Below are 11209 nucleotides of genomic sequence, written 5' to 3'. Positions count from 1 at the left end.
ACCTTATATTTATATATGTGTGTCATCCATCGAAATACTCATTCAGGTTTTAATTGAGCCAGAATTGTAAATGAATTAAACAATCAATAAAAGATAATATATTTTATATCAAAAAAGTATTAAATTTCTGTTCAGTTCACTGAGTAAAAGTAATAATGGAAATAAGCCAATGACCATAATTACAACTACATCTTCTTTAATAATTATAATAGTAATAATAATAATGGTAATAAAGCAAATTTTCAACTATTTATTGTAGAAATAGAAATAAAATCTGCCTTAATTAAATGCAAGAAATTCAAAATGAAGTTTCGTTTTAATGTAATTAAATTTTATATAATGTTTTCACAAATTCGGAATATTTTTTAGATTGGCGATGCGGATTTTAAAGGAAGATCAACCATGAGACTTGTTTTTAACACATTGTCTAAGAAGATTTATCTGAATTCTCTTTTTATAGTCGTACAATAAAAAGTTTTAAATAAATATTTATCTGGGAAATGTATTATTGTTTAATTGAGCTACAAAGCTACAAAATGTTGTGGTTTATTTTATTTGTCTGCTCGTTGTAAATATATAATATATCTTTAAATAAGTGTGTATATAAACCAGACCTTTTAGATGCTGTTTTTTAATGAAATCTTGGCATAGAACTACATATTGTCATAAATATCACAGCCTTACTGAGTTTGGCTATGCGTCTATTGGCATGAAAAGTGTTTTTTCTGGTCTTTTCACGAGGACTCGTGAGGATGTTTTAATTTTTCATAAAAGGCAATGGCATTGCTGACTTTGTCATGGAAAAAATTAAATTTTTTAGAAATTTGCTAAATGTTTGTGGTCTTTTCGTGATATTCCCCACATTAACCTAGTGGCAGTGGCTTAAGTACATGAGCACCATTGTATATGATTTGAGAACTTTTAATACAATGGCTTTGTTTTAGAACAAAATCGTATTTAAAAAGAATCTGGGAGGATCACCTGAGAGTTATATCAGTAACAAATGCCTTATTTCCATGTATTTTTAATACAAAAGTGTTCTATGACAACTTATTGCTAGATTTTGTTCAGTGTTGTAGTGAGTCAGCCACTCCATTTCCACTTTGCTGTGTTGCCCTTTCTCATTTCCAAACTCTCCCAACGAACCAAAGTTCAAATTGTAGAAAACGTGCCAAAAATAAACTAATCACAGCGCCAGGCCCCAGAGCTGCGTACAACATCATAATCCGATGCAAGAGTGCGTACTCTTATATATGTATATAATTGTATATATAGATACATATAGTCAACTACGAGTAAAAGACAAGCCATAGCCCCCATGAGTTTGCCTCGTTTTGCTTCACAACGTTTTCCTGTGGCAACCACATCAAATGGATTCAAGTTCAGGGCGCCATTTCGCCATCTCTTTGCACACATAAACGAACCAATTATAGGCAGCAATAAAAATGAAAGAAACAGAAGCAAAAAAATCGCAGAAATTTCTCCAAAAGCAGGCCGCAACGTAAAACTATCTGAGGTACATAGTCTAAAAATACGATAAAAAAAAATTCGTTATACGTTTGACGTCATCATTAGAATGAAAGACAATGCTAAAAAAGGCGACGTGTGCTTAGAAGTGGATACATTGGATGCTTTGGATACTTTGCTGATCCAAAAAACAATCAACATTCTCGTTGCAATCGATTGTTTAGCCAATTTTAAACGAAATTTTCCCATGGGGATTTACTCAAAAGCTTGCGGCGCAATTTCCATTGAATTGTATTTATGTGTTTTCAAAATAGATAAACGCTAAATGCAAAAAAACTCACACAAGCACAAGCACACGCAGATAGACAGGAGGACAGAAAGACTGACTGACAACATCAGACAGAGGCAAAATGCCCAACACATAAAAATTGCACGAAATATTTCTGCTAAAATTTGGAAAACGTCAGTCAGGCAGGGTATAAAGACCAAGAGATTGGCAGCAAACAGGGTGAAAGGAAGGTGAGTGAATTCTTGGCAAAACTGAAACGGAAATGATGCAGCCAAATAAAAAAAAAATACCAACAAAGATCAAGATCAATTTATGAATGGATTAATATGAAATATGACTGAAAATGGTGACGAAAATTGCTTAAATTTAGCATTTCTCTTTGCATTAAAATTCGTGACAATAATACACACTAAATTATAGAGTGTAAAGAGTTAAGTAACTAGTTTTAATATGTCTGCACATTTTGAGAGTATTATGGGGATAATAATAAATTTTCCTTTCATTATTTCTTCTCTTTTAAGTAAGTATTTTGACTTGATTTAGGAGACATTGAAGGACAAAAACAATTTTCCTATACAAAAGTAACTTAAACCATTAGCAAATAGAAATGTTTCAAATATTTGGCCATTGAAAATTAAGTAAATATTTGCCGTACTGGATTTTAAAGAGTTTTTAGATTCTGTATTGTTCAATTTGCCATCTGACTGACTGACTGACCCACTTAAAATGTCGTTCAAGTTTACAACCTTGACCAGATGCTATCATTGGTCATATATTATACCATTGTATACAACATTAAGTTGGATTTATATTGTATATGATGCCAATTATTGCACAAGTTCAACAAAATTTATAAGCATAAACTTGAAAAAAGAAAGAAAAACAAGTTGAATTTATTTTACGAGTTGAAAAAGTCCAGAGCACATACTGTAATATTTGAAATGATTAATGAAATAATAAATTCAGCACTTGGCGGCCATTGCCTGGCTGACCTAAAGGCATATATATGTATACGATATCTGAACTTTTCAATGGAATTCATTAAAAAACATTTAATACATAGAAAAATTATTTTCATTTGTTTTTTTTTTATTTGCAAAATATTTGGCATGCCTTGTTGTCGTCTAACATATGTTTGCAATCGAGTGAATAGATATATGACTTTGCATATATGTATATGCTGAAAATATATGGAAATTTATGAAAATCTATATGTTAGACCCACTTGTAGATGGCTAGAACAATACTTGAGATTTTGTAAAGTGTGGGATAACGAGAGTTAAGTAAAAAAGAAAACAAAAAATAATACTTGAAAGCATCCTGAAATTGTGACTGTAGTGTATATGAAGTCAACCACTGACTGCCGCACACTTTCCCTTTTTGTGTTTTTTTATTATTTGTCTAGTAAAACGCCATGTCGACCTCCTGGCACTTGGCCAACTGACATTGACTGATGCCAGAGAGCCAGCCAGCCAGCTAGCCAGGCAGTATTAGTTTTAGCTGTTTTATTCCATCCAAATGTCTGCGTGTGTTTGTATGAGTGGGTTAATGTTTTGCTTTTTGACTCTTGTTAAGCTTTTTGTGCTTAGCTGTGATTTTTATAAACAATTTGATGATGCTTTGCTCTGTTTTACATATCATTCATAGCACATTTCCTCCTCGCCTTCTCCTTGCCCTGATTGAGGTGATAAAAATTTCTTTCACTCGAATTATTTATGCGTATAAAACAGATTTGTAAAACGTTATAGAGCACCGCCCATTGCGGCGGTGTATTAGAGAGGGTTGGGGGAGAGGTGACTTGGTTGGGGTAGGGCAATAAATTTTGAAATTACTATAGAAAATTTGAAACTATTTGAGGCATGTGACAGGCAAACTAAATGATTGCGACATTCTTCAAGGTGTTGATAAAATTAATTGAGCATTTGCTAAAGTTATTCAAGCACCGCAAAGTGTTTAATAGCCTAATTATGTAATAATGATCCAGATTTTACTTACTGCTTGCTAAAATTAATTGATTAGCTACACACACAGGCACAAATATGTGGCAAACATAGACACATACAAACAGTTGAAATATACTAAGTAATTAATTTTTTTTCTTCTTTTTTTTTGGTATTTGTAGAAATTTGTTATTTCCGTTTTAGCTGATCACGCCTACGATACTCAGTTTACACACACAATTTACACAACACACAAAAGCGAACAGTTCCATTTGTCGCTTGTTAGTTGCTGACAAGTGGCACATGCGGCGTATACGCAACAAATGCCAAAAACACATTCATTTTTACTGAAATTTTTTTATTCCTAACACAATGAAGCGGTGAGCGCACGTTCCAAACGGCGCAACAAACTTTTCACGACTGCTGCTGCTGCTGCTGCTGTCTCGTCTCGTCGTTGTTGTGGAAATTGTCGTGCAGCCAACAACAATTCGATGATCAACTATCGATAGGCCTACAGGCTGCTGCTAAGATTCATCCATCCAATGATATCCATCTGCCAACAGAGCCAAGTGGAATGCTCAGTTGTTGGACAAATAAATAGATAAATAGGCAATGAAAGCAAATGCTCAGCCATAAATACGAAATGGATAAACATTTACAGAGACAGTGAGTTTCCTTTTTCATTACACTAGACAGCAAATGTTGAGGAAAATTATAGCAAAGCATGGAGTAAACTTACCAATAGCTTACGTAGATCTTTAAATAACTAAGTTATTGTATGTTAGAAAATATAATTCCATTTTCTGTGACAAAGGGCTACATAAGTTTTAGTTAAAGATTTAACTAAAACGAAACAAATTTGATCCTAATCAAGTAATCTAATCTAAGACAATATTTATGAACAATATATAGACAGCTTGAGAACAGCAGTCACAGTAAAGCAGTACTAATGTTAACTAAGGCAAAGTAATTGTTGGTAAACACAAATTTTTTTTAAAACATACTTGATCAATTTTGCTGTATACATCATTGAAGTACTTTCTTCAGGGATCCCATATGTATATGTATACCTGATCTGCCCTATCGATTGGTATATCACTTTCCCACATCGGCGAATAGTCGCACCTTGGGTATTTCCCTTCTTAGGTGGAAGTAAAATGAATCTTCTCAGAGCTTGTTTCTGTGGAGCCTTCGAGTTAATATTTATATAAGCAAATCTAGAAACCGATCATCAAGTAGCTAACAAATACAAAATGAAAATAACTTAAACAGACGTCAAGATGTAAAAATAATCCCCAGAAATTATTAACATGTATTTAAATATGTAGGGAGGCAAAAAGTTAACCAAAAATCGTTGTGTTTTTAATTCTTTAACCGGCAAACACAAAGGATTCATAAAAATCAGAAAGTTTGCTGTAAACATCAATACTTATTAGCAAAAAACAGGAATTCATTAATCATTTTTATCAAATTTAATTAATGAGAACTTAAAGAGAATATTTCATTTGCTCAACATCAAGAATTGTTTATTAAAGATTACAATTAGTAAGTGGTTAACAAAATGAAGTGCTGAATAATTCTATAATGATATATAATCAAGTTAATTACGAGAACTATAGATTGGTTAAAATCCTCTCATTTTAGGTAAGGAAAATTCGCTTTTTTCCAACAGATCAAACTTCATTGTTGGAAGGATATTTTCCTTTGTTAACGTTATTTTAAGGTAAAGTCACGACTCTTCTTTGCCTACGTCCCAAACAAATTTCGAATAGGAAAATGCACATCGATAATATGTAACCAATTGCCAATAAATACCATGCCCATTTCAGACATTGTAGATCGAGAGGTAGTACATGATCTGTTGGTATATAACGAATAGATGCTTTTTCTTTTTCCAGACTGTTTTCAAACCAATATTTAAAAAGGCCCACACTCATTGTCCAGGAGATATATTTTCGATGTAGTTCACTGCAATGTCCCTCAAAATTAGCAAATAAAGCTGCATTTTCGACAATTCGCAGTTCTGGGGTAGTGCAAAAGATGCGATGTTTTTGATTAATATCCTTTAAAGTTAGCCATGGCTCTGAGTAGATTTGATAGGCATAACTGGTATTTAACGAATATATCATTTCGATGCGTTCCTTGGGCGTAACAATCCATGAATTGGGTAGGGTTTTTTGAAAGAACTCTGCATCAATATTATTTCGTGTATAAATGGCGGTAAAGATATCAAAGACAACAGTTAAATTCTCATCTCGCAGTTCTTTGAAATTTTTAATGTGTTCGCTTTTGGGATAAACTGTTAATAATGTGCTTAGTTTACTGCCAAAAAAACTACTAAAAATCATACCAAATACACTGATTGCAATCATTAGGTGTTTTAAGGAGAAACTTGCCCGCCGACCGAATGGAAACGATTGTCCAAGTATGGCACGAAGAAAACGAAAATTTGTGAAAACATTGAAACGCATTGAAAATGTTAGTCTTTTTGATCTTCGATTCGATATATATAGTATTAATATTTCCATCATTGAAACGGCCACATAGCTAGCAAGTATATATATGGACCATGTTTTTATTGCCAGCATCTTGTAAAGATCCGAAATGGTTATATCTTTACCACATGGGACGATTATAAAAATCGATGATTGTGTAAAAGGTTGTGAGAAGTAGCCATTTCTAGTATCAATTTTTTCTACTTTTTGCGTTTTTGAAATCGAATCCATTGTTAGAGAATTTTCGTCAAGCTCTCGTGGATCAAGTACCAAAGTTATATTATATTTTCGTGAAAATTCAAATATTATTTTACGATTTAATCTTTCCATAATCAAATTTCCACTTCCTGGATTATGTTGCAGAAAACTCTCAGCCAATAGATAGCCCGAGAAGAAAATACGCCTCCCGTAAAAGTTGACTTTATCGAAAAATATTGGTTTTGTCATTGCAGTTATATTCATGATTGTAGTAAAATGTCGCAGCACGCGATAGCCAATTTCCGTTTCAACATTAAAGACAAATAATCTAACATACTTTGAGTCATACGCTTGTTTCATTATCAACGGGAGAAGATCTTTCGAATTGGGGGCATCCATCCAGATTACAATTCTCTCGTATCGCCTTCGTTTAACAATATCGGCTATAATCGGCAATAGTTTGATGTCTGTAATATCGTTTATGCAAATCAGGGCTAGAACTTCATGATTTGTGAATATTCTTGAACTAACGTTGTTCAGGTGATCGAAACGAATTATTGGAAAATTTGGGGGACTTAATTGATCCACAACACATCTCACATTCTGGTGACGTTTTAGGATTAAAATCGCTCCTATAGCTCTTTCCTTTTGTATATTTTCAATAAGTCGATTTAGAATATTTAGCTGCGTATCTTTAGTTTCTACCGTCGAAAGTTTAGTTTGGCTTAATTGGCCAAAAATAAGCAATATTAACCAAATTGCTAACATTTTGAACTGAGAAAGTTTACGATGATGATAATTCGTCTAAAATACTTAAAGAACTGAATTGTGAAATGCAACCAATACTTTTATTATTTCTAATCTTTCAATCGAAGTAAGCACTCAAAACTCAATTGACAGTGAAAAATTAAAAAACGTTCAATGGTTGCTGTCAGTTTTTTTTTTTTTGTTTGGCTGTAGCTAAGCTAAGTAAGAGCCATTATAAAATTAATTTCAACTAAATCATTAGGTTAAGTATCGTAACTATAACTGTATATTACAATTATTTATGGGTTTAAATTCAATTACTCATATATGTTGGGTCTGTTGATTGTTAAACGGAACAAGGCAGGAACCCCAAAATACTGTAAACCAATGTGAAAGAACTTGGTCTTAAAAAAAAATCTTCTCTCTCTCTTTCGGTGGGACAGTTGCTCTTCAAAGTATTTTCACTGATGGTCTTATTTTTGGAGGGAACTCGGAGAGAAATAAAGTAAAAAATCACAAACGCTTATAAAAAATTACTTTAAAATGACTGTATTGACACTCTAATTGTTAATAAAAAGGGAAACAGCATTGCCATATACATATCTTAACCATGATTCATTGCTTCAATAATATATAAAAAAAATTATTTGGTAATCAATGGCCATAAAAAACTATGTAAAGCTTAATTTAAACGGAAATAAACAAAAAGTTTGCTCTAATGAGCCAAATAAACTATAAGCGAAGAGGTGTTAATTGATTTGATCAATAGAACAAGAAAAACTGAAATCATCCTCAGTTTAAAATACTGAGAAAAAGTTTGTGGTATAAAATAGATTTTTGGTTCGCTGATGTGCCTTGATGTCGATCAAATTCGATTGCGAATTTGAATTCTGGTCAAACAAACAAACGAAAAATAATCATGTGTATCTAAATACATATCATATAGACAGATGTTGAATCATAAATATCTAGCTCAAGTTCATTTGTGCATAAGTATATATGTTTGTGTGTGTGTATTATTTTGTTAACCATTTCAATACTGAGAAAATTGCGTTAAATTGATGATGGTTTATTTTGGCCAATATTATGGTATATAATAATACAATTTGTGTCTGTCTGGGCAAAAAGAACCACAGACTGTCATTAATCAGGCGGTAAATTGTCACAATTTGTTGTCGCATTGTTTGCCTCGCCCATTCCAATAGGTCTGTGTTATCGTTGTTGTTGTTGTTGTTGTTGTTGTTGTTGTAATTACGATAATTTGTTTTTGCAGCCTAATTGTTTTTGCTTATGTCCATCAGTCATTTTCGTAATCCTTTTTTTGTTGTTGTTTTTGTTTTTTCATGTTACTTGTTCTTCTTCTTCGTGGCATTTACATTTCATAATTTGGCTTAACGATACTAATTTGTATGAATGTCCTGATATCCTTAATACATACCACAAAAGAAGCGAATTAGCCGCCGTCACACATGTCGTATGCTTAATGTGCATAATGTGCGATCAAACAGTTTATGAAACGTTAATTAGTCCATTTAATTGTCAGCTGAGAATGTTAATTGAAGTCGAGCCTTTTCATTATGCCGATTGAGCAAACAGTTCTCTATACATATATACACACACGTATACAAGGGAATGTCTAATACATATGTGTGCTGTGTGCATGTGTGTGAGCACAGTTATATTATTAGTTAGTGCAGATTTGCTTTATCAGATTACTTACACAAAGTTCTGCTTGACAGACTTTAAATTGTTAAATAGCCTGAAATTTAAACTAATACAAATGGATTCTATATAAATTATTGTTTATATTATTAAAGAATCTCGAAATCATTGAGGGATATTTTGACTTAATGTCTGAAAAGAAATAAAATCTTCAGCACATCTGTTAAAAATTGTCTTTGATCTCCTTTTGTAGTATTTAAAATGAAAACATAAATTTAAATCTTAAATTATTATAAAATTTATATGAGATATATTGCCCAAACAGTTACATTTTTATAACCCCCGACTCATATGTCGAAAGCATTCAATAATTTTCTGACCTCAAAACCGCAAAAGCGTCCACTAAACAAAATAAAAGTAGAAAAAAACAAAAACAAAAATTAAAATCATGTGAAATGCACAAGAATTTTAATAAACAAATCTGATTATGCGTCGCTTTCAGAAGCTCTGCTCAATTTAGAAACCGCAATTTGTATTGTGTGAGTAGCATTTTCCTGCCGATATCCATATATGTATATATATATACATATTTTTTCCAATTTCCATTGCTGACAGCTGCAATACCCGCGTATGCTCTAAATGTTATTTATAATAGAATTTATGCCTAGTTGCCAAGCCATTCATTTTGACCCAGACCCATGCAAATGGCATTTCTGTCGCATGCGTTCCAATTTCGCCATGTATCAGTTTTATAAAGCGAGGAAGAGCTGGCCATGAGGATGGGTAGGGCAGGGGGTTTTGGCTGGGTTTTCAGGAACAACGATGACCGCAAAATTCAACAACAGCGACGACCGGCGAGTATAATGAACCATTTTGTGGCTTGAACAAAAAATGTTTTGCAGATTTCTCAGTTCAGTGTAGCAAATGGAAAACGAAATTGAAAATACCATTGGGTAAACAATATTTGACATTATATTAAAATTAAGTCATAAATTGGGTAAAGTTTATGTGATTGTATTTACTCTCCCTCCCTCTCTGTCTCTCTCTGTGTGTGTGTGTGTGTGTAAGCGTGTGATTCTGCGACCTGAGGCGTTAAAATTGCATGGCTCAAATCTCAATGGCATGCATGCACATTACGGGGTGTGAGTGTGTTGGTGTGGGTGTGGCTATTGTCAGCGCTGGTGTCGGCAATAGCAACAAAATGGCCGCTGGCGGCATATGTCAACATCTGTTGCAGTTGCATAATTTTTGGCATTTGGTTTCGTGCACACAAAACATTAAAAAAGACAAAAGCCAGTCGGGATAAAAGTCAATTTAATTACAACATGCGCATTTAAATTTAAATCAACTGGTCAGTGGCATATTGTGTCTTTTTTTTTTTTTTTTTAATTCATTTATTAAGTGATAGAAATATATACAAAGAAGGAAAGGAAATTTGGAAAAAAGTTTGCGAGGGGAAGTAGCTTGTGTGGTACTGCCAGCGAGGGTAATGCTTCACACAGGCGTGCTTCCACCCGCTTCCTGCTCTCAGGTCATTCGACTCGACTCAGCTGCTCCACTCTGCGGAGCTCAGTCATGGCGATAGCCGCGAACTCGTTGAATGCCTCCCAGTTTTCCCTGCGACGAATCATCATTGGGACCAAGTTGGATACCGTGATTTGCTCCCCGAGTTCCGCCTCGAGGTGTTCTCTCTCGGTTTCGAAGCGTCCGCACTTGAAGAGGACATGTTCGGCCGTCTCGTCTTCTCCATTGGCGCACCATGCGCACTCTGGGCTTGATGCGTGTCTAAACCGGTGTAGGTAGCCACGGAAGCACCCGTGACCGCTCAGAAGTTGCGTCGAGAAGAAGTTGACTTCTCCATGGGCCCTGGCCAACCAGTCTTTTAGGCTTGGGATTAGCCGATGGGTCCATCTGCCTTTTTGCGACATATCCCATAGCGATTGCCACCTTGCTATACTTATTTCGCGCGCCTGGACCCGTAGCAATTCTTTTTCGGTTGGCACTAAGTTTGGCTCTTTTAGTGCCCAAAAGAGTCTTTTGGATTCATCGGCCAGGATTCCGACTGGGATTGCGCTTGCTAGTACCATGGCTGCGATACCTGAAATCGTACGAAATCCGCAGCAGACCCTTAGTGCGCTGATTCTAAATATTGAGTCCAATTCTCTGGCGTACGATTTTGTGGACATTGCTTCTGCCCAAACGGGCGCGCCGTAAAGCATGGTTGCCTTGATTACGCCATGCCACAGCGTTTTTCGGCTCTGGCTTGGTCCTCTTGTGTTGGGCATCAAGCGTGATAAGGCAGAGCAAGTTATTCTGGCCTTTTTGGCCGTTGCCGAGAGGTGATCTTTGAAGTTGAGCCTTGTATCGATGAGTACTCCAAGGTACTTTATTGCCTTTTTTGTTTTAATCTG

The sequence above is a fragment of the Drosophila willistoni genome, chromosome 3R, assembly GCF_018902025.1.
Source record: "Drosophila willistoni isolate 14030-0811.24 chromosome 3R, UCI_dwil_1.1, whole genome shotgun sequence".
Classification (NCBI taxonomy): Eukaryota; Metazoa; Arthropoda; class Insecta; order Diptera; family Drosophilidae; genus Drosophila; species Drosophila willistoni.
This window is presented reverse-complemented; position numbering follows the sequence as displayed.